The following is a 25,326-nucleotide window of genomic DNA, read 5'->3' as shown; positions in this document are numbered from 1 at the left end:
ATTGAAATTTACATCAACTGAGGATCTGGCTCCTTGGGGGGGGGAGGGATAGCTCAGTGGTTTGCGCATTGGCCTGCTAAACCCAGGGTTGTGAGTTCAATTCGTGAGGGGGCCATTTGGGATCTGGGGCAAAAATTGGGGATTGGTCCTGCTTTGAGCAGGGGGTTGGAGTAGATGACCTCCTGAGGTCTCTTCCAACCCTGATATTCTATGATTGATTCTACAAAGTAAGATATCAGATATGACAACAAGAGCTGGTGCAAGGCTGTGTTCTATCAGTTTTTAGGGTACAATTTCCATAGATGACAGGGTAAAGAAAAGCAACTATTAAAACATTATTTATATTTAGTATTCAGTGTAAGAAAAAAAACCCAAAGTATGTTATTAGAGAGCAGTGGACGTGCGCTTGGAGCACATTTTTTTCTTTAAAATTCTCAATATCGATGGGCCTGTTTCTTTAAAGCAAAGCCTCATGGGACAGAAGGAGAAGCTAAGAGAGGCACAATGTCTCCTGAAGGTTTGAGGAGCTGCTGTACACCCCCTATGTGCCTCACCATCTATGTAGACTGCTTAGGAGGTGGGGCCATGATTGCACCCCCCATGCTCTTCCCAAGCCTCTTTAGAATGGTTAAAGTAGGCAGCAGTGCTAATCTCACACAGGCCTTGTTCTTAATAGTGCACAAGAATCACATTATGTCTGGTACAATGGAGGAAGAAGGCTTTTTGAATCTTCTTTCCCCTGGCCTTCTATCCTGTACTCTATGGTTATATGGAGGCATAAATGCGATCACAAAGTAGGGCAGTTAGATATCCAGTATTGCCAACATCAAACATTCATAAATCATGACTCAGCTTCCAAAAACATCATGAAATTTTCTTAAATATCATGAGATTTTAAAAACAATATATTTGGAGTTCTTTTTATTTGCCTTCTGGCTTTCAAACTTGAAGGAGTCACATTTTCAAGCTCATCTCCACAAATGCGAGAGCTAGAAATGTACTTAAAAATGAAATCTAAGATTCTGCTATACTCACCTGAATCTAAGACTTTAACAAAAAGACCAAATATTGTGAGATCTGCAATGAAATTGAGCAGCTTACTTTCTTACTGCACCTTCAAACAAGGGATTTAGATGTCGAACTATAATCATTTCTGCCGGAAAAATTATTTGCAGGTATAAAATGGGACAGCAGTTAGAAAAAATCAGGCTACCATTAAATAATCAATAGGGGTCAAATCCTGCTCTCTTCACACATGCAAAACTCTAGTTGGAATCAATGGGAGTTTTGTATGAGTCAAACAAGTGGGATCTGACTCCAAATCATTTTATTCATCTGCCACTGTATCACTGGAGAAAGATGGAGGAAGTTTTTATATAAGATTAGAGAGGAGATCAAAAAAGCACGAAAGAAAAAGAGCCTTTTGCATTTAGAGCTGTCAGATTTCACAGTTGCCTATTACAGTTTTATTTTGTAACACTTTATTAATAATTTCCATGGAGTCTGCTAATTAAACATACCTTGTGTGTACATGCCACATGCATTATTGTCCCAGATATGTCTTCAACACAATCACATTGTCAATAATCTCCTTTAAAGCACCTCTTGTGCTATGTTTAGAAGATAAGAAGGTTCACATAACCTCTTTGAAAAATCTCCACTGGAGTCCTAGCTTGGAGTTACAGGTTTTTGAGGTTACAGCATCTAAAAAGGCTATTCCCAGAATGAACACTTTTTTGGCATCTACCTAATTAAGTTAAAAGTTAATAAATTCCCTTGGTTGCTCCTTTCTTCAGGAAGTATGTGAAAAATGCATTGAAGCAAGGAAGTTCAAGGTTTCAGTATCTGCTGCCCTTGGTCTTTCTCAGGCATTCTTTAGCTGATTACATGCTTCTCCTTTCAACAACATAAGCTTTGTATCCCATGCTCTGTAAAGGATCATTTCTCTAACCACCCCTTCTAGGGCCATTCTTGGTCAGCTAGAAAAGTTACCATCTGGATGTAAGTATTTCTAACAAATACACTTAAAATGCCCCAGGGAATGGATTTCCTTTTGATTTTTTTTTAACAGAGGTAATCTTTATTGCAGACCTATGATCTTACAAATGTTTTACTTAAATACAAAATTTCAAATTCTCTAAGATAATCAGTGTTTCAGACATAGTTTTTGCTGCCTGAAATTAACCCATCATTCCCTTTTTGATAATCACAAGTGATGAATACCAAGTGTTCACATGCACTGAACAATGCAGATACCACAGAACATTACTTATCTTGACTATGGCACATTTGGGTGTTTTATTTCATAATAAGGTATAAGTCTGGATTTTCATCACATATCAATTTTACACTAGTGCAGGGATCGGCAACCTTTGGCACACGGCCCTTGGCCCACGCCGCTTCCCGGAGCTCCCATTGGCCTGGAACAGTGAATCGCGGTCAGTGGGAGACGCGGTCGGCTGAACCAGTGGATGCTGAAGGTAAACAAACCATCCCGGCCTGCCAGCGGATTTCCCTGACGGACCACGTGCCAAAGGTTGCCGATCCCTGCACTAGTGTTTACAGTGTTGGCACAGTTTCACACTGGTGTAAATCCACTAATTTTGATTACGTTATTACTGATTTATGCAAGGGTAACTGAGGAAACTTTAAAAAAAAACCCCACAATAAAGGCTTAAACTAAATGTTTACCACAATAAAAAATAAATGATAAAAAAACAGCAAGAGAACCAAAAAAGATAAAGGCCACTGGATGATCGAGGTTCTAAAGTAACAATCAAGGAAGACAAGGCCATTGTGGAGAAGCTAAATGAATTCTTTGCATCAGTCTTCATGGCACAGGACCTGAAGGAGATTCCCACACCTGAGCCATTCATTTCAGGAGGCGAATCTGAGCAACTGTACTATATTGAACTGTCTGCAGAGAAGGTTTCAGAACAAATGGATAAATTAAACTGTAATAAGTCACCAGGACCAGATGGCATTCACCCCAGAGTTCTGAAGGAACTCAAATATGAAATCACAGAACTGCTAACTGTGGCATATAACCTATTGCTTAAATCAGCCTCTGTACCAGACGACTGGAGAATAGCTAATGTATTGCTGGCTTTAAAAAAAAATCTTCAGAGGCAAGCCTGGCAATTACAAGCATGTAAGCCTAACTTCAGTACCAGGCAAATTGGTTGAAACTACAGTAAAGAACAAAATTATTAGACACAATATATTGGGGAAGAGTCACATGGCTTTTGTAAAGGGAAACCATGCTTCACCAATCTGTTAGAATTCTTTGAGGGTGTCAATAAGCATGTGGACAAGAGTGATCCAGTGGATATAGTGTACTTAAAATTTCAGAAAGCCTTTGAGCAGGACTTCACCAAAGTCTCTTATGCAAAATAAGCAGTCATGTGATAAGAGGGGAGGTCCTCTCGTGGATCAGTAACTGGTTAAAAGATAGGAAACAAAGGGTAAAAATAAATGGTCGATTTTCATAGCAGAGAGAGGTAAATAGTGGGGTCCATTGTTAAATGATCTGGAAAAAGGGGTGAACAATGAGGTGGCAAGTTTGCAGACAATACAAAATTACTCAGGACAGTTAAGTCCAAAGCTCACTGTGAAGAGTTACAAAGGGATCTCACAAAACTGGATAAGAACATAGGAGATGAAATACAATGTTGATAAATGCAAAGTGATGCACATCAGAAAACATAATCCCAAAAATACATACAAAATGATGGGGTCTAAATTAGCTATTACAACTCAAGAAAGAGATCTTGGAGTTATCGTTTTCTGAAAATACCTGTGCAGTTTGCAGCAACAGTCAAAAAAGCTAACAGAATGTTAGGACCCATTAGGAAAGGGATAGAAAATAAGTCAGAAAATATCATAATACCACTATCTAAATACATGGTACATCCACACCTTGAATACTGCAAGCAATTCTGATGACCTCATCTCAAAAATGTATATATTGGAATTGGAAAAGATGCTGAGGAGAGCAATGAAAATGATTAGGAGTATGGAACAGCTACAATAGGAGGAAAGATGAAAAAGAATGGGACTGTTCATCTTAGAAAAAAGATGACTTAGGGCGGATATAATATCCCTCTGTAAAATCATGAATGGTGTGGATAGAATGAATAGGAAGAGTTTTTTTGCCTCTTCACTAACGTAAGAATCAGGAGTCACCCAATGAAATTAATAGTTAGCAGGTTTAAAACAAACATAAGAAAGTACTTCATACAATGCACAGTCAACCTGTGGAACTCATTGCCAGGAGATTTTGTGAAGGTCAAAATTGTAACTGTGTTCAAAAAAGAATTAGGTTTGTACATGGAGGATAGGTCCATCAGTGGCTGTTAGCAAAGATGGTCAAGGCTGCAACCCCATATGCTAGGTGTCCCTAAACCTATGACTGCCAGAAACTGGCATTGGATGACAGGGGTTGGATCACTCACTTATTGCCCTGTTCTGTTCATTCCTTCTGAAGCATCTGGCACTGGCCACTGTTGGAAGACAGTACGCTGGGCTAGATGGACCATTGGTCTGACTCAGGATAGCCATTCTTAGGAGAACAGGGGCCTAATTACAAATTCCAGCAGTAAGTCTGAACACGAAGGGCTATATTTACAAAAATATCCAATGGTCTTAAGCCTCCATTTTGGGAGGCCTAATTTGAGGCAATAAGTAGGGCCCAGTTTTCAGAGATGCTGAGCACCTGGATGCATTGTCCACAGATTGAAAACCAGTCCCTAAGTGTTCAAAGTTCAATGCCCATAAATTAAGGCATTTAAAACTAATGGATGCTATTGAATATATAGGCCCCAGAGGACTGATTCTGATTAGTAATTGGTGAACCTCAAAAGGTATGGAGGGTCAGTGTCACAGGGTGGACTGAGCCTGTTAAAAGGGAAATGGTCTAGATCCTCCTGGGTCTGATTAAGAGCCTCACGAAGGGGTCTGATAGAGGGCAGCTGATCTATATATGGAGCCAGAGAGGAAGCTGTGGACAGCCAAGAAGGAGCTGTAGAGAGAAGGCTTTTTCAGGAGAATATGAGAGCCTAGGGGAACAAGGTAGTTCTGGGAGTGGCCTACTAAAAGCAGGGAACTGAGTTGCACTTTGTGGACTTTATTTTGGGACTTAAAGTTTTGTTTGCAACTTTGATCCTAATAAGCCCAGGGAGGGATGTTTGCACAAGGAGAAACCTGCGTGTGAAGTTTCCTGAGCAGCCCAGGAAGAAGTAGAGTGACCACACGACCTGTTTTGGCCAGGATAGTCCCTTTTCTAAACCCTGTCCCTGCCATCCCGACTTTTTTGGTAAAAGTGGGCATTTGTCCCGTTTGCTTTTGCCAACTTAATCAGTTGACAAGAGCAAATGGGACAAATGCCCACTTTTTTCAAAAAAGTGGGGTGTAGAGGAATGTACGGTAGTGGGTGGGGGCGTAATGCCAGAATGCCAGACCCCGGGGGGAGAAGGGGGAGGGGCGGGAGCCAGGGCTCCAGTAGAGGGCAGGCAGGGCTCAAGCGAGCAGCGACACCAACCCCAGCCTCATGCAGGGAAGCAGGAAAGGCAAGCAGTGACGCCAACCCCAGCCTTTGGGAAATATGGTCACCCTGTCTAGTATGTACATCATTGCTCACACAACCCCTGCCTGCTCCCCGTGCAGGGAGAGGAGCTCAGGTGAGCAGTTCGGGCCAGCCCCTTGCTGGTGGTGGGGAGGGCTCTTGCCTGCCCCATGTGGTGTCCCATTTTCATTTGGGGTATATGGTCACCCTAGGAAGAAGGAAAATGGAGTGCAGGGGAGGTGGCTGGCTTTGGTATAGTGAATTTGAGTTTGAAAAGCCCTATCATTATGTGGATGTTTATCGGGCTCAACGGGTAGTGATCAATGGCTCCATGTCTAGTTAGCAGCCGGTGTCAAGTGGAGTGCCCCAGGGGTCGGTCCCCAGATTTGTTCAATATCTTCATAAATGATCTGGAGGATGGTGTGGATTGCACTCTCAGCAAATTTGCGGATGATACTAAACTGGGAGGAGTGGTAGATACGCTGGAGGGCAGGGATAGGATACAGAGGGACCTAGACAAATTGGAGGATTGGGCCAAAAGAAATCTGATGAGGTTCAATAAGGATAAGTGCAGGGTCCTGCACTTAGGACGGAAGAACCCAATGCACAGCTACAGACTAGGGACCGAATGGCTAGGCAGCAGTTCTGCGGAAAAGGACCTGGGGGTGACAGTGGACGAGAAGCTGGATATGAGTCAGCAGTGTGCCCTTGTTGCCAAGAAGGCCAATGGCATTTTGGGATGTATAAGTAGGGGCATAGCGAGCAGATCGAGGGACGTGATCGTCCCCCTCTATTCGACATTGGTGAGGCCTCATCTGGAGTACTGTGTCCAGTTTTGGGCCCCACACTACAAGAAGGATGTGGATAAATTGGAGAGAGTCCAACGAAGGGCAACAAAAATGATTAGGGGTCTGGAACACATGACTTATGAGGAGAGGCTGAGAGAACTGGGATTGTTTAGTCTGCAGAAGAGAAGAATGAGGGGGGATTTGATAGCTGCTTTCAACTACCTGAGAGGTGGTTCCCGAGAGGATGGTTCTAGACTATTCTCAGTGGTAGAAGAGGACAGGACAAGGAGTAATGGTCTCAAGTTGCAGTGGGGGAGGTTTAGGTTGGATATTAGGAAAAACTTTTTCACTAGGAGGGTGGTGAAACACTGGAATGCGTTACCTAGGGAGGTGGTAGAATCTCCTTCCTTAGAAGTTTTTAAGGTCAGGCTTGACAAAGCCCTGTCTGGGATGATTTAATTGGGGATTGGTCCTGCTTTGAGCAGGGGGTTGGACTAGATGACCTCCTGAGGTCCCTTCCAACCCTGATATTCTATGATTCTATGATCAGATACTGATATGAACCTTTTGAATCCTCCTGTTTCCTTCTTTTTTTCACATTTAAACATACTGTCCTTCTTCCTAAGGCAGTCCTCCTGCCTTCATAAAGCTCATAACTATGTTTCTCTGACACCTATCTCTCTCCATACACTCTGTGCTTCTGAAGGTCTGTGTGAAGTCAAGCAATTTTCGTTTCCCCTCGCTGACAAATTCACTCTTTGTTGAAAGTGATAGGCTATTTCCATGAGTAAACACCATTCATCCAAATAAGAGTTTGTGAGGACAGGAGGATAGCTAATGTGATGCCAACTTTTCAAAAGGGCTCCAGAGGTGACCCCAGCAATTACAGGCTGGTACGCCTGACTTCAGTACCGGTCAAACTGGTTGAAACTATAGTAAAGAACAAAATTGTCAGACACATAGATGAACATAATTTATTGGGGATAGGCAACATGGTTTTTGTAAAGGGAATTCATCCCTCACCAATCTACTAGAATTCTTTGAGGGGGTCAACAAGCATGTGGACAAGGCAGATCCAGTGAATATAGTGTATTTGGATTTTCAGAAAAATTTTGACAAGGTTCCTCAACAAAGAATCTTAAGCAAAGTAAGCAGTCATGGGATAAGAGGGAAGGTTCTCTCATGGACTGGTAACTGTTAAAAGTTAGGAAACAAAGGTTAGGAATACATGGTTAAATGGTCAGTTTTCCGAATGGAGAAAGGTAAATAATGGTGTCCTGCTGGGGTCTGTATTGGTCCTATTCAACATATTCATAAATGATCTGGAAAAGGGGGTAAACAGTGAGATAGCAAAATTTGCAGATGATACAAAACTACTCAAGATAGTTAAGTCCCAGGCAGACTGTGAAGAGCTACAAAAGGATCTCTCAAAACTGGGTGACAGGGCAACAAAACGGCAGATGAAATTCAATGTTGATGCACATTAGAAAACATAATCCTAACTATACATATAAAATGACGGGGTCTAAATTAGCTGTTACAACTCAAGTAAGAGATCTTGGAGTCATTGTGGATAGTTCTCTGGAAACACCACTCAATGTGCAGCGGTGTCAAAAAAGCGAACAGAATGTTGGGAATCATTAAGAGAGGGAAATATAATAAGACTGAAAATATCATATTGCCTCTATATAAATCCATGGTATGCCCACATCTTGAATACTGCGTGCAGATGTGGTCACCCTATCTCAAAAAAGATATATTGGACTTGGAAAAAGTTCAGAAAAGGGCAACAAAAATGATTAGGGGTATGGAACAGCTGCCATATGAGGAGAGATTAATAAGACTGGGACTTTTCAGCTTGGAAAAGAGACAAATAAGGGGGGATATGATTGAGGTCTATAAAATCATGACTGGTATGGAGAAAGTAAATAAGGAAGTGTTATTTACTCCTTCTTATAACATAAGAACTAGGGGCCACCAAATGAAATTAATTGGCAGCAGGTTTAAAACAAACAAAAGGAAGTATTTTTTCACACAATTCACAGTCAACCTGTGGAATTCCTTGCCAGAGGATATTGTGAAAGCCACGACTATAACAGGGTTCAAAAAAGAACTAGATAAATTCATGGAGGATAGGTCCAACAATGGCTATTAGCCAGGATGGTCAGGGATGGTGTCCCTAGCCCAGGGGCAGGAAAACTTTTTGGCCTGAGGGCCACATCGGGTTTCCAAAATGTATGGTGGACCAGTTAGGGAAGGCTGTGCCTCCCCAAAACAGCCAGGCATGGCCCAGCCCCCACCCCTTATCCGACCTCCCTGCTTCTCGCCCCCTGATGGCCCCCCCGGGACTCATGGCCCATCCAACCACCCTGTTCCCCCTGGGACCTCTGCCCCATTCACACCCCCAGCTCCCTGTCCCCTGACCATCCCCAGACCCCCCACCCCTGACTGCCCCCTGCTACCCCATCCAACCCCCCCTCCTTCCTGACTGCCCCGCTGGAACTCCTGCCCCCATTCAACCCCCCTATTCCCCGCCCTCTGACTGCCCCAACTCCTATCCGCACCCCCACACTCTGACCACCACCCTGAACTCTCCTGCCCTCTATCCAACCCCCCCGCTCCCTGCCCCCTTAATGCGCTGCCTGGAGCACCAGGACAGGCAGCTGTGCCACATGGCTGGAGCCAGCCACGCCATCGTCGCGCAGCACAGAGCTCTGGGTCAGGCCATGGCTCTGCAGCTGCACTGTCCAGCAGGAGCTCTCAGCCCCACTGCCCAGAGCATTGCATCAGCGGTGCAGGGAGCTGAGACTGCGGAGGAGGGGGAACATCAGGGGAGGGGCCAGGGGCTAGCCTCCCGGGCCAGGAGCTCAGGGGCCGGACAGGAGGGGCCCACGGGCCAGATGTGGCCCACGGGCCATAGTTTGCCCACCTCTGCCCTAGCCTTTGCTTGCCAGAAGCTGGGAATGGGTGACAGGGGATGGATCACTTGATGATTACCTGTTCATTCCCTCTGGGGTACCTGGCATTGGCCACTGTCAGGATACTAGGCTAGATGGACCTTTGGTCTGACCCAGTGTGGCTGTTCTTATGTTCTTACGAGTATAGGAGGCTACATGTACATGAGGATTCATTTTTTGGCCACCATCAGTTCGTATTTACCATCTAATTTAAATACAGCCCTAAAAGAATGATCGAAATTTAGTCTGGTCACAAGAACAAAAGTGTATGCCGATGGCAGATATTGGTTGGCACTGGTATAAAGCAAAACAAAAGATTCAGAGAATTCAGAGATGGAAAAAGACCTGTTAAATCATGTAGGTGTGAGGTGACTGCCTTTGAAGTCATGGCTTTTATTCATGCCCCTGGGAGCAACAGCGGAGATCTATTTTTTTTCCACCTGCCAGTGAAAGGATGTCCCCTCTGATATATTTTTTTGCGTTCACTCTGGTCCACTTTTGAATGACCCAAGTGATGTGGTTTCTATTACTTCCCCCAGGAGACTACTCCACAGTCCAATACCTCTCAGGATGAGTTTTTCATTTATGAGACTTGGACTCACAATGGGGTGTTTTGACAACTTGCAAACTTTCTCCAAACTTTTTTCAAAATCGGAAATGTATTGAAACCGACCCTTTTCTGCAAAAGGTTTCAGTTTTCATGAACTGGCTTTTTTTTGGAAAACCTACCTTCCCCATGAACTGAAGGTTCTAATTGAAAAGACACTGCATACCTTATAGTTCTTTATTATACATGCGTGTATCTTTGGGGTGTAAGCTTTTTTGAGCACAGATTCTATTTTATAGCACCACATACACTTGCAGAGCTATGTAAATAGTAAGCTCAATTTATTTGGCAAGGGAATTTCTTAGGAGATTGCAGCTGGTTTCTAGCAGTAGCAAAAGGGTTAACCTTATGGTAAATTAGATTGATAACCAGGGAAGCCGATTAGCGAAAAGAAGAGCTCAGTCACTGACCTTACAATGCTCTTTTATCTCTTACATGCATCTCCCAGGCTGGGTCCAGCATTGTAACATAAAGCCAGGACTATGATGCAAGTATTGTATCCCCAATGAAGTATGGACATTGTTTGTGCATACTTGGCTGGGTTTTTTTTGTGAACTTCCAAATGATATAAGAGCAGGTCTTCCCACGTATTTAACAGTTCTTTAACATACTTATTAAATGGGCTCAAATCTGCTTATAGTATAGAAGTATTTAAAATTTATTCTACAGAGAAAGATTAAATTCTCAGTTTTTCATTCCCACTTAAGCTATGAAGAAATGGATAAACGTATGGAATATCATTATAGAACAAGAGCACAGTGTATATAGCATTTTGTAGCTCTGCACATTGTTACAGCATTAAGGACTTATTTAACTTTAAGATCTTTAGGTTTGGCAATTTATGTTTTAAAACATTATTGTCTGAAAAAGTTTGTATAAATCTTTCACTTGTAACAGAGGTAGCAGACTGAATGGTGCGCACAGCTTGCCTATGAATAAAAACATGTTCTTATTATTGTTAGCCTGTCCTTGCTTTACCCCAGTCCCACCAATTTGTTTGTTTCATGTACATTTTTTTTTTTTTGCCTTGTCACGATCAAAGATTGTAAGTAGGTCTAGTTGAACTTCTTCCATTGAAACTTCTTTGGTGGAAACTCGGGTTTTTGGCTGAACAAAAATTTTCATGCAAAACATCTGCCAAATAGGTTTTTATTGAAAATTTCTGTGGAAAAATAAATCTCCAACCAGCTCTCACTGTGAGCTCTATGTGGCAGAAACTACTCTTTTATTATGTGCATGTACTTCTATTAGCTTTGAGTCTAAGTTTAAACAGAATGAAAAATTGCTATGAAGTTGAGGAAAATTTTGCAAGATATTCCTTGAAGGCGGCAGGAAGAATAAATTCTTAGGAAAATACTCGTTCCAACATTTAGCTTACAAATTCTGTTAGCGTTTTGTGTGAAACACAAAGAAATTTATAATTATTAAAAACACTGACTCATTTTGTTACTGCTTCTAATAACCTACTGGTGATTACTCAGTTTCCCCATCGAATCCCTGCTTTCAAGGACAATTTGAATTGTAGCAAGAGTAGGTGAGTTGTTGATGACTTCTTCTATATTCACAGTTATTTACCATTACTTGTACTGTGGTTCCCCCCCTGCTTTTTTTTTTCTTATTCCAAATTTAATTGATGAAAGTTGTAGAAATAATGGCCTGATTTTTCTGAGCACCCTTGAAAATCAATATATTTAAATTTTTACTGAAGGTCAGCTCTTGACTCATCACTGTGCTGAGTTGAATGTTGTCTCGACTCAGATTCTTTAGTCATGTTTATGATTTTTGGTAGGCCACACAGTAAAGTAGCTTGATAATAGTATTTAGGAGGAAAACACAAGAATAAAATAGGCAAACAGTATATTTTAAGTCAGAGTTTTCTATTTTCTTCATTACTTTTGTTCCTTCAAATCTCATTGTGCATAGATTCTTTGCAGAAAATGTTGAATGACTCTGCCCCAAGGCCCCACCAATGCTCCACCCTGACTCCGCCTCAGGCCCCACTCTCTTCACCCCCTCCCCCAAGGGACCCAACCACCCACTGCTCGCGTCTCCCTCTCTGCCATCTCCCCCGAGGGGCTCTGTCACCTGCGCCTCTCTCCCTCTCAGGGGGCAAAGAGGTGCGAGCGGCAGGTGGGGGGAGGAGGGCATGGGGGAATTGGCAGAGAAGCACGAGGGGCAAGGAGGCTGTGGGGGAAGAGGCAGAGCGGGGACTGGAAGAGGTGGAATGAGAGTGGGGCCATGGGGAAAGAGCAGGCTGTGGGAGCGCGGCCTTGGAGCCGTGCGTGGGCAGGGCCATGGGCACCCTTTTGGTGGTAGCACTCCGAAGGCAGCAGGCCGGCAGCGTGCCTCCAAAGGGAGGTGCACCACATCCTGTTTGGGGAGGCTTAGCCTCCCCTGGCCTAGTATACCTGCCGGCCATGATAATGTCAATCCTAGCAGGTACTGAGCACCCACTTCTCCCAGTCAACTGCATAGGAGCTGCAGTTGCTCAGCACCTCTGTCAGGCCCAGAATGAGCTCGCATATAACATAATTACTGTTACAAACCTTAGTGGTACATACATAAGCCTTCCAGCCCTAACCCTTTGAAATCCCATATGAAAACCATTGAAATAAAAATTCCCATTGGTAAAATATTGCTGATTTTTGAGATGCTCAGACATAGCTGATATCTTGCTTAAAAGCTTGCTGGCTTTCCACTGTATCTGGGCAACCGTGGCATGGTGTGTTTTCAATTCTACTGCATTTGCCAAATATATGTTAAATCCAGATCTTGCATATGGTGTTCCCAGCATGCATTTGACACAGCCCATGAAGACCTGGGCTGGAAACCGAAGTTAGCTTTGTACAAAGTTATTTTTTAAAAAGATAACTCAATCAGCAGGGGACTCTGCTAACTTTTTTTTTTCTTTTTTACAATATGCTCCCATTGCTTGTATGTTTGAATAATCAGACATTTGAGTGATCCTTTCATCTCTTCCAGGGGACCCTCTGAACTGGGATGACAGGATTTGGAACCTGAGAGTGGGTTGTCTTTGTTTGTTGTGGCCTATCATCAGTCAAATCCAGTGTGTAGGTTAATAAGGCTTAAACTTTAAAGGAACGGTGAGCACCTGATTGACAAGTCTGTGAATAAAAGTCCAGTGGGAAGTTCTATGTTTGTGAAGTTAGTATTCACAGAGATACAATCTAAGTTTAAAACGAATTATAATTAATTATATTAATGCAGGAAATCTCATTAGATGAGTTAACATCAATTTCTGGACAACAGATCATGATTTCAAGTGAAATCCTATGTATTTCTGCCTTAAATGTTGGTTTCTCTTTATTTTAATATTGGGCACTACAGACTATTTCTTGATATGAGTAACTAATGACATTCAAAAAGCCACTGAATCAGTATATATCAGTTTTAAATGTCTTTCTAGGCAGAATGGAAATTACAGTATTTTTGCCCTATTATGTGTTTTTGCCCTACAGAGACCTAGAAAAGTTAGAAAAGGAGTACCTGTGGCATTATGCTGTGTCTTAAACCTTGCAAAACACACACAGCAAACATGTTTATTTTTACGAAGTAAGATTCAGCAAGTGCATACTGAACTATTCTGATTCCAAACAAGGCTCCTCAAAAGGGCCTAAGGGAGGTAGGTACTCAAATCTCACTGAATTTCAGTGGGATTTGGGTGCTTAACTCCCTTTTGGCTCTTAGGAAAATCGCACTCACAGTGGGTTCTTCCTTCATGGTTAACTCTAGAGGAGGTCAGAAATTTAAATGAAGCATTTTTCCATGGAAAAATGAAGTTTCATTGAAATCAAAACATCTCACAAGAATGTGTCAATTTTGAAAAATACTTGAAAGAAAAATATCAGTATGAATCATTTCAACTTTCTCATTTGATTTTGATAAAGCAAAATCCTTTTGATTAGCTAACAACATCTTGTTTCAACTCTTGTTACATTTGGTTTTGATATTTATATTATTATATTAATCGTACTAGTATATTATGTATCTATATGGAATTTATTGCCTATATTATAGTTAATATTTTATTACAATGTTTCATCATTATCAAAATGAAAAATTTTTACCTCATCAAAAAGAAATTTTTTGCTGTTTCTGAATAGATTTTTTTATTTTATTTTATTTTTTTGAATTTCTGTTTCATGAGAAATTTTGACTGTTACAATTTGGAATGAAAACAAATTTTGAAATGTTGGGATTTCCCACAGAATGGAAATTCCCTTTTTCTGATCAGCTCTCATTAATTCCTCTTTCATTTGAGGAGGAAAACCATACAGTTACATGTTACAGTGCTCAAAGTGCTTTTTTACCTTCTTTGCAAATTATTAATGGTGTGTTCAGATCATGAAAACTCACCATATACTTCAATTTCCTGCCAGCATACTTTCTAATTCTCAGTTTAAAAATGATAATAGAAAAAGCAGAATGGCAAATGCTGACACTGAATTGAATATGAGCTAAATGGGCAGAGAATTAAGGAACAGTTTTCACAGCAAAACAACAACAAACCATCTCCAAGATTCTTCTAGAAAAGGAGTACTTGTGGCACCTTAGGGACTAACAAATTTATTTGAGCATAAGCTTTCGTGAGCTACAGCTCACTTCATTGGATGCATTCAGTGATGAAGTGAAGTGAGCTGTAGCTCACGAAAGCTTATGCTCAAATACGTTTGTTAGTCTCTAAGGTGCCACAAGTACTCCTTTTCTTTTTGCGGATACAGACTAACACGGCTGCTACTCTGAAACCTGTCAAGATGCTTTTGTAAACTGGAAATATGTTGTAACTGTTGATGGCTTCCTATGGTAATTTTTCTGATGCAGAGCCCTCTCAATGTGCCTGTGGCAGAGTCTGTAGATTCTGGGCTGTAAATCTCTGAAACCAATCAGTTATTTTAAATACTTGCTACCTAAGGACTCTGTTACTCACAAAAAATGGTTTGTCTTTCATGCTGCCAACAATCAGAGAAGATCCTACATTAGGCCTAAACACCTGATCACTGTTCCATCAGGAACTAAGCCAGTCTGAGAAAACTGATTTATATCAGTTCTGCAGATAAGCAAAACAGAGTGCAGACATCATGCTAAATCTCTTTCCTTGAAAATTCAAAACTAATTAATGGAAATACTTTGTTTTCCACACAACACACACTTAGACCGTGGAACTCATTGCCACAGGATATAATTGAGGTGAAGAACTCAGCAGGATTATAAGCAGGACTGGACACTGGATAATAAGAATAACTAGTTATAATAATTAATACTAACAATTTTTGGAAAAGAGATAAAACATCATGTTGCAGGGCTTAAGACAACCTTTAATTATCATGGGTTAAAATGAGACCTTCATGGCTGGCGCACATTATCCCTGTGGGATGCAGATGTGGATTTCTTGCTCATCTGCTGAAGCAACTGGTGTTGCCACTGTCAGAGACAGAATGATGGATTAGATGGACCACAGGTCGGATCCAGTGTGGCAGTTCCTATGTTCTATGTCACTGCCTGTATTTACTGATGATTGACACTCTATTTATTTTTTTTTTACATGTCGTCATGGTTTTAAAAATACCTTTGCAACTCCATTCTATGCATCAGAGCTCCCAGAAAAAAACATCTGTGCATCAGACCAGGAAATCCTTCCTCTTTGAGTATAAATGGTATTATGCTTTTGGTGTAGCATAAAATATCAGTTCAGACTATTGTAAATGGCCTTGAGTTCAAGAATCCTCGGGGATAATAGTGATGCTGAACTTTAAAAGGGAAGATTTTAAAACTGAGGTAAATGGTATAGACTGAAATGCAAAGTATACAACAATTTTAAAAGCCAGTGTGGGTATGGTTTGTGAGAGTCAAAAAATAAAGAGGTATTCTTGTGTAGGTGAAGAAATAGATGAATTTATTAGATCTAATCAATAGGGAATTTAAAACAGTATAAATGTTGCCCCTTCAGATAGAAGAAAATTTATCTGGATCATCTATTGCTTCCCTCACATGCGGCTCTTTTACCATTAAAATACAGCTTGTGGAGCCCCCCACAGCCCTCTCCCATTCTCCACCTACCACACTTCAGGGGAGCTCAGGACCTCAGCCTTGCACCAGGGTGGTGGGATGGGGCTTCTACCCAGCAGGGAGAGGGGTCTGGGGTCTTCAGCCCCTCAGGGCGCACCTGCTGGGACTCGGGACTTCAGCAAGAGCAGGGCATGTCCTGGCAGGCATGTCCATGGGTGGCGCATCGCATAGTCTGGGGAAGACTGGGCCTCCCCAAGCAGCCCAGCGTGGCCCCACCCACGCTGTGCCTGGAAGGGCCCCTCTTGCTTGCCTTTCACCCTTGACCCCAGTCCAGGCAGCCTGGCTGCTCCTCTTCAGGGAAACGGGCTGGGGCTGGGGCTGGGGCTAGAGTTGCCACAGCCAGTCTGCGGCCAGGAGTCAGGGTGTCTGGGGCAACCCACAGCTGGGGGGGGCCTTGGGGCACTGAGGACGCACTGTCCGGTGCTTGGTGGGGGTTGGGGAGGGCTGCTGGGGCTGTCCGCCCTGTGCTGTGGGGGAGGCTGGCAGTCGCAGGGGGGAGTGTGTGTGTGGGAGGGACTATGGGCTCCAGTGGGGGAAGAACGCGGCCGGGACGGGTGGGGCCGGCTGGCCCCACCTGCTGCCCATGGGCATACCCCAGCTCTTGAACTCTGAAGATTGTCCTAAGTAGCTCAGAGGGTCAGTGCATCTGGCCACCTCTGCTCTAGATTTTCCTTTCCTGCATTCATGTTTTGGGAGGGGTTATGGGCTTTCTGGCCTTATGAATTACCAATATATGCTCAGGGAACTGGCCCACTTACACCTGGTCATCTGTGGGGCTGCTTCAAAGCCCGCAATATTGGTTGGGGCATTCCTCTCACCCTGCCCTGGCAGGGCTAGGATCTCTCAGCACAGCTGGAGAACTCTTTTACACTTAGGCTGACACTTGTGACCAGAGGGTCAGTGCATCTGATTCATTAAGCTCTGGCCTTGACATCAACACCTCTTGCACTCAGGCTCTGGCACTACTTGTGGTGTTACTTCTGGGAGCATGTACAATGGTCCAGTCTCCCTCAGCGTGCAGACAATTCTTTAGTGGTGGCAGGCTTTTCCAAGCATATTGTTTCAAGCAAATGAATCACTTGTCTGAATGTTCATGAAAAATGAATACAATGGACACAAATATTATCAAAAGCAAATTCATGGTTTTGCTGACCACATGAATGATGTCGGGCTGCCATTTAAGGAATACTGAACCCATCAGTGTACCTCTCAAAATGCTATTGCCCAAAGAGGTTGCTGGTTCCTGATGTACTTCCTCCCCATCGGGAGAAAAATTAACAGAGACTCGTATCTCAACACAAGTTCCCCACACTACAATACAGAGCACATTTAGTCACTGGGCCTGCCAGCATAGCTCCTTTTTGAAGAAATCTGCTCTATTTTTGTAAACTAATTAGCTTGCCAGAAAGAAGAATGTAGTCTGATGAGCAGAAAATGTCCAGATATTGAGCACCATTAAACTGAGAAATAGTCTCACAAGGGAAGTGATAGAGGTCTCATTAGCTGGACTTTCAAAACTAGACTTACAGCTAGTCCTTGCCCTCAAGGCCTATCTCAGTTTTGTTCCTCCTCAAATATAGTCTTGTCTCCTATCATATTGCCCCACGTTTCTGTCAATGATGCCAACCTTGAATTGCCATTTGCCCACTTCCCCAAAAATGGTTTATGCACTTTCTTCTGTGATGCCCTTTCTTATTGGAGCACCCTCTCTGAACTTATCCATAAGAGTCTTCTCCTTCAGATCTCACACCAAGTCCCACTTCTGTGGTGATGCCCAAAAGAATTCAACCAACTAATCGTAGCCCAGTTCACCAGCAATCAGAAATATATATTCTTTATTTACATTAAAACTATTAAACTGTAAAAAAAACTTGATTTGTACCAATCAAGTTATGCAATAGGTCAGGGGTGGCCAAACTTATTGACCCTCCAAGCTGCATATGACGAATCTTCAGATGTTCGAGAGCCGGGGCGCACCTGCAGGACTCAGGGCTTCAGCCCCGAGTGAGGTGCCTTCTGTTGAAGCCCCGAGCCCTGGCAGGTGTGCCCCATGGGATTGAAATCCTGAGACCCGCCCCCCGCCACTTCCTGCTGGGCAGAAATCCCTACCCCACCACCCCACTGCAAGGCAGAGGTCCCGAGCTTCCCCGCCACCCCATCCCCAGTCTGGTAGGTGGAGAATGAGGGAGTGAGGGGGACTCTGTGAGCCACACTTTAATGGTAAAAGAGCCGCATGTGGCTCACGAGCCACAGTTTGGCCACCCCTGCAATAGGTGTACAGTATTATTGTCTGATCTCCTTACTGCCCTTCTCCTCAGTCTCCATTTTCCTCTTATTTGTTTCACTCATGTGTTGTCTAATTTCAAATTAGTTTATATGCTCTTTGAGTCAGGGACCACGTCTTCCTTTGTGTTCATACAGCACAACAGGGGCAGCTTCTGATTGGGATCGTTGGGTGCTATACACAATACAAATAATTACAGCATAGAAATGTAAACTGTTTGATTCTGTACTAGCCCCATCTGGATGGATTATATGACCAACAAGGTCTAACTTCTGTCACAGTCCAAATTAATGATTGGTATAGGAGAACTGCTGCATATCATAACCAAATGGTTCTGAGGGCAGCATCACTGCATTAATTCAAAGTCCGTCCCACTTAAATTAAGTACTGTGTTTTTCTGCTGTACATAACTCATAAGCATTTATCCCAAGCTAATACTTCAACTTCAGTATATGAATTCTGCCCATGGAATGTTTTAACCATTTAAAAAAATTAAATAGCTTGGCTACTTTTTCATTACGTACTTTTTTTTTAAAAGTTTTTTTTCTTTTCCTCTTTGTTCTCAAAAACATATTTTACTTAATGGAATAAAACTCCATGTTTTGGAGATTCACTGATATTTCCCATTTGTGCCACTATGATGAGGCAAAGCACCCATTATGCATGGGTGAATCTTGCCCTCTAGACTTTTGGCCATTTCATTTATTTTAAACTTTGAAAAATGTCTCTTTTACATTGTATGCCCAAGAGCTTGTCTGAAACTCATACTATTTCTGTTGTGCAGGAACTCATAAATTCCCAGGAATTACTGGGTGAGTTTGCATGTAATGCAGCTCATACTAGATGATCATAATGCTCTCTTCTGGTCTTCAAATGTATGGCTCTATCATTTAAAACAAAGCACAATATATTTTCCAATGAGATCAAATTCTGTGTCTGGGGCTGCAGAGGGCCCCTGACGGTGGAATCCCCATGTTTCCACTGTACTATGAGCAAGATCTGTTGCAGCTGCACAAGGGTTGTACCTGTCCACTGCATAGAGCAAGTACTTCTTGCAAACCAGTGTGGAGAGTGGTGGTTCTCAAAGCTGGTCCGCCATTTGTTCAGGGAAAGCCCCTGGCACGCCGGACCAGTTTGTTTACCTGCTGCATCCGCAGGTTCAGCTGATCGCAGCTCCCACTGGCTGCAGTTCGCCTCTCCAGGCCAATGGGGGCTGTGGGAAGCGGCGCGGGACAAGGGACATGCTGGCCGCCCTTCCTGCAGCCCCCATTGGCCTGCAGTGGTGAACCGCGGCCAGTGGGAGCCGCGATCGGCTGACCCTGTGGACACAGCAGGTAAACAAACTGGCCCAGCCCGCCAGGGGCTTTCCCTGAACAAGCGGCGGACCGGCTTTGAGAACCACTGGTGTAGAGAGACGGTGGGACCACATCTGGGAATGGCACTCTGCAATCTTGGGGGAGGATTTCTTCCCTTTCCCTTTCTAAGTGTCTCCGCATTTATACTTGGGCTAGGTTCTGGGGTTGCATTTCATGTTGTACATGTATATACTGGTTCAACCCTGGTGTGACAATAGCCATCATTCAACAGAGTTACCTCAGGGATCAATATGGGTAACAATATGAGCTTGTGGAAGGTTTTGGCCTGACAGCCTTGGGGATTGAAGTCTTCTCTTTATCTACAGCAGGGCACAGCATGAGTAGCAGCCGTGCAGAGTTCCTCACAACAGCGGAGTTGCCCAGGGAAGAATTTGCCCTGTGTAGCTGAGTGAGCTGCCTAGCCCCAAACCTATTTAATTTGTAGGTGTTCTGCTGAGACAGCTCTTGGCACTGATAGGTTTCATCAGACTTAGGACCAGGACTGCAACCAACAACTTATTTCACATATGTCACAATAACTAATATTATGTATACTAGCATTGGTTCATTGTTGCCTTGTGCTTCCCCAGCTGTCTCTATTCACCTGTTGTTTCTTGTCTTATACTTACACTGTAAGCTCTTTGGGGTAGGGACCATCTTTTTGTTCTGTGTTTGTACAGCACCTAGAACAATGGGGTCCTGGCCCATGAATGGGGCTTCTAGGTGCTGCCACAATACAAATGTTTAATAATAATTAATACCTTCCTTTGGTAACAACATTCCAGCGTTACCAACCTGAGGTGGATTCATATTAGTTGCTCAGACCACTTCCGCCTCATTCAGAACATTGCCAATGCGTGTCCCCATGCCAGGTACGTTTAGGATTCTTCCTGCCCTGATTTGTAGCATGACAAAAGGAGCCAAATTAGCATCTTTCTCCTCACAGCACACAATGTGCCGACAACTCTCTACTCTCCACCTAGTCTGGCCTGTAAAGATACAGGCCAGCTTCTCCATTGGTGTAAACTGCTGTAACACCATCAAAGTCAATGCTGATTTGCACCAGCTGAGGATCTGGCACATTAATCTTCTGTTGCACAACTGACAATAGCTGTGAAAAGTACTAAGAGGAAACAGCTCTTAGAGGAAACACATGGAAGATCTGTTAGGAGACCTTTGAAATCAAGAAGATTTAAGAAACCAGGACAGTTCAATGCAACCAACCAATTAAGAATCATGAAGAGGGGTAACTAAACTTTCCACTCAAAGACACTAGTTTATGTCACATATACTGTGCATTTCTACTCATCAGAAACTGAATTCTAGACATCTTTTGATGTCTGTTGTGCACATCCAGGCAATGCAACCCTGATGGTTCAATCTCTCCTTCTGTTTCTTTTAAAAAAAAAAAAAAAAACAGCGTAATTGATCAAAAATAAACCTTCTGACATTGGCTGAACCTATATTACTGTGCAGCACCACCTTCTGGCTGTTGGGAAAGTCTTAGTGGTTATTTTAATATTTGAATAGCAATCTGCTTCCTAATTCTTCTGGTTTTGGGAAATTTAAAATGAAAATACGGTGATTTTTTATGGCTGCTGCTATTATAACTTTCAATGTTTTTAAGAACAGCTGGTTATTTTTGTAATACAATGGAGACATTCTCACACAGTTGGGTTGTACATCTTTTTGCCTTTTTAAGACACAATGTGTATGCTCATTTTTTATGATCCATAATCACATGCTGGTCCTGGGAACCATGCCATGAGGGCCCACATATGTAAGTAGTGGCAGCTGAAAGTGCATAATTCATAAGGGAAACATCAACATCGGGGAAAATAGCATAAATAGATGATCTACTTGACACATTTTATAATTTTTTCCAAGCGTTATTTCCTTTTAAACTACTGCTGTATGTGTGAGCATTTTTTGTTGTCGTACATCTGTAGACTGGCAAGTAATATGGTGCTGTAGGTTTTCTGTTTTGTTTGCGTTGAAAGAAAGAACATTCTTGTGTTTTTCACCCTGATTTAATTAGAATTGCTTTTTACAGTATGTGGTCTTTGTTCTTTCAAGTCTCTACTCCTCCACAGTTTTATTCAACCACAAAAAGGGCGTCTGAAGCAACTTGGGCTCAGAATGAAATTACCTAAGTGTTACAAATATAGTGGAGTTTAATCTGGTTTCTTAGCCTTCGATTCAGTTTGGACAGGTCTCAGGGCACCACATAAATGAGTTGGCTATTTCACTCAAGGTGTCATTTAGCTCAAATGTGGACAAGACTTTATGGTAAGAGTTAAACAGAGACACATTAAGCGTCTCCCAAATTTCAGATGGAGGGGAAAAAAATCCATAAAATAATTTTAGTATTCTGTGGTTATGCTCAGTCTGGAGTACTCCCACTGCAGCAGTATCACAAGAAACAAGATTCTCATGGTATTTCTACTGGAAATAATGTGTGAAAGAACATTCTCACGTTACTTCAAGTCAAAATGCCATAAAAATGCACAATTGATAGCAAGCATTCGCATAGCATGTTAAGGGGACAGACCTCAAGAAAGCATTTTCTCATGACATTTCCTCTGGAAGTGGGTGGAGCTGGACAGCACTCCCCTCCTCCACCCTTGAATGTCCCTTCAGTGATATCCAGAGAGGAAGAATTTCAGAGAAAAGAGGCAGAAAACCTTGTGAATTCTCCTTATCTTTGACCTTCCTTTTAATGCTTTCTTCATGGTGGGGGATCCCTCTGTGATGAGAACAGTTATAAGGGAGGATACTCCCCCACCATGAATGAAGAAAGCATTAAAAGAAAGGTCAAAGATAAGGAGAATTCGCAGTGTAGTGTAAATCAGGCATGGAGTTATTTACAGATCAGTGAGTATTTTTGATATAATACCCCTGATTAAAGTATGCCTGAGGGGCTGGGGTAGTGGGTGGGGGGGGCATATTACTCAGGGTTATTTTCAAAGGGTTCACACACACTCACCCCTTTCTTCTTCTCTATAATTTTGTGTTTAGAATTAGCTCTTCTGTACAATAGCAGCGTGACAGCCTGAAAGAAACAGCGTGCTGGCTTTGTCTAAAGAAAAACAAGAGTGGTCCTCCTTTCTGAGGCCCTGCCCTAGGCTCAAAGAGACCCAGATTCAACTCCTCTCCAAACTTCCTGTATGACCCTGGGCAAGAAAATTGCTTTATGCCTCAGTTTCCCACTTATAAAAAAGGGGACAATGATATTTCTCAACCTCCCTGGGGTGTTGTGGGGATAACATGATAAAAGACCGTGAAGTGCTCAGATAGCGCAGTCATGGGGGACTAGGGTTGCCAATTTAGGTGGGATGTATTCCTGGAGGTTTCATCACATGACATAAACTTTAATGAAAGACTAATCTTTAATTCCCGGAGACTCTAGGACAATCCTGGATGGCTGGCAACCCTATGGGGGACTCAGAAGTACCTAGATGGGCAGCACTGGCAGCAGCAATGAAATGCTAGCTTCGCCAGCCTGTAGAGGGCAGAAAATTGTTTAGTGCCCGTGGACCCAGTCAGACTTCACCCTCTCTGCTGAGTCTGCCTGTTGTACTGGCAGGAAAGTTTCCAAAAGAGGAAACCTCTCTTCCTGGTAAAACTCATTAAATAGAAAAGAGAACCTGGACAGTGAAAGCAACTGAAAGTCTGGACCCTCCCTCCTCCAGCAAGAAGAAATTAAGGTAGAGCCCTCCCCTGCCTGCCTTGTGAAGGTAACCTGTGTTTATCACTACAGCTGCTGGAATGATTTAAACTGAATAATATTCATGATGAATTTAACCCTTAGTCAACTGAGTCCAGTTTTGCCATTAGGTTAATGAGAAATTTTCTGCACTGAACTTCAAACTGTCACAGCTTGCTCTCAGCCTCTGGCTTTCAACTGTGCTGTACCCATTTTAAGACTTAACTCTGCTTCCAAAATCTTCTTGTTCAGTTGGCATACCGACTCCTCCCTTGGTTTGGAAGGCAATCACTCCTCCCTCTACAAGACATGCCCTCCCTTCCCTACCTCCATTCCCTGCAATGACATTTGTTTGATCCTTTCATGGCCCACATAGGACAAATAAAATTAGAAACTGGCTTGTGGATTATCCTTCTCCATATAGTTACTTATATTTTACATTATTTTACTGAATTTATCCAGTGCCTATATACCAGGGATTTTTAATGCTTACTTTTCCAATTTTCCCTTGTATTCTTCTTGACTGTTTTTAATTTCACTTTCACCTGCAGTGTTTATGATCTGCTGCCTATGTAGTGCTTAGAATCTTATCATTGCATATCTAGATATACTGCATATGTAAATGGGACTAGAGCTGAGAAGTGGGAGATGGGATCTACTTCCAGCTTTGCCAGGGACTATTGGTATATAACCATGGGCAGATCTCCTAACTTATCTGAGCCTCAACTCTAGGCACTCGGGTAGCATCATGAGGGGTATATAAATAGCTAGTTTGTTGAATAGCTCCTACATCTATAAAATGGTAATACCAGTATGCTTCCCTACCTCACAGTGGAGTTTGGCAGTTTCAATGTTTTGATTACAGAGTGGCAGTGTAGACACCAGACTGGGATTCAGGAGAGTTGGGGGTCTATTCCTGGCTATGCTGGGTAACCTTGGGCAATTCTCTCCCAGGACTTCGGTTTCACCATCTGTGAAACTGGGCTTATGATCCTAACCCTTCTTGTTCAAAGCATTTTGAGATCTACTGATGAACAATGCTATATAAGAGCTAGGTTGTATTATGGTTATTACTCTGGTCCATCTAATCCAGTATCCTGCCTCTGGCAGTGGCCAGCATCAGGTACTTCAGTGGAAGGTGCAAAGGCTCTGCAGTAGGCAGATGTGGGATAATCTGTTCCTCAGGAAGGTGTCATTCTAACCCTTAGTAATTAAGGTTTGGCTCAAATCCAGAAGCATGAGAAGCATGTGTTGTGATGCTTAATTGATATATGAAAAGTGGTTTGAGTGCTGGGGTGGAAAGTACAAAGACACACTGAGCTAAATTATGCCCTTGGATAGATTTGTACAACTTGCAATGGCTTCCTTGGGGTTTCACTTGGGGTGTTTATTGCTTTTCAGTGAAGAACAAGAAATTCAATTAAATGTATAATTCATATAAATATATTTACTGTATATCCACAATTATAGCTCTTCAAGCTGCAATTCACAGCATTCAGTTTCATCAACCGCAGATGAATCTCTCTACTTGAGCTCTGCTGAGAGGCATCATGCTAACACACAACACTTTTAAATACCATGAGCCTGGTTGTGCAGTCCTGGCTTAACTGAGCAATTTGCAAGGGGTCCTACTGAAGACTACTTCCATGAGTAAATTGCTCACCAGTCTGAGTAAGGGTTTTACAGTTGTATGCATGCCCTTAGATTGCAAAGAATGGAAAAAATGAGATATTTATGGTATCTGTATGTAAGAAGACTCTCTCTCAAATATGTGTATAATTAAGTCAGGCTCATTGTCCCATATATATGGAAAACAGACCGCAGCTCCTGTCACATCCCAAGTACGGGTGCATCAAACGAGTTAGGGAAAAATCAGCTTGTGACAGGTTTTTCTCTTTGTGTCTGCCAGTGGTTGTGTAGATTTTTTCTCTGAATCTGCAGGTAATAGAAGTGAAAAATTGTGTGTTAACATTAATGTT

The sequence above is a fragment of the Lepidochelys olivacea genome, assembly GCF_965140295.1.
Source record: "Lepidochelys olivacea isolate rLepOli2 genome assembly, chromosome: 3".
NCBI classification, from domain to species: domain Eukaryota; kingdom Metazoa; phylum Chordata; order Testudines; family Cheloniidae; genus Lepidochelys; species Lepidochelys olivacea.
This window is presented reverse-complemented; position numbering follows the sequence as displayed.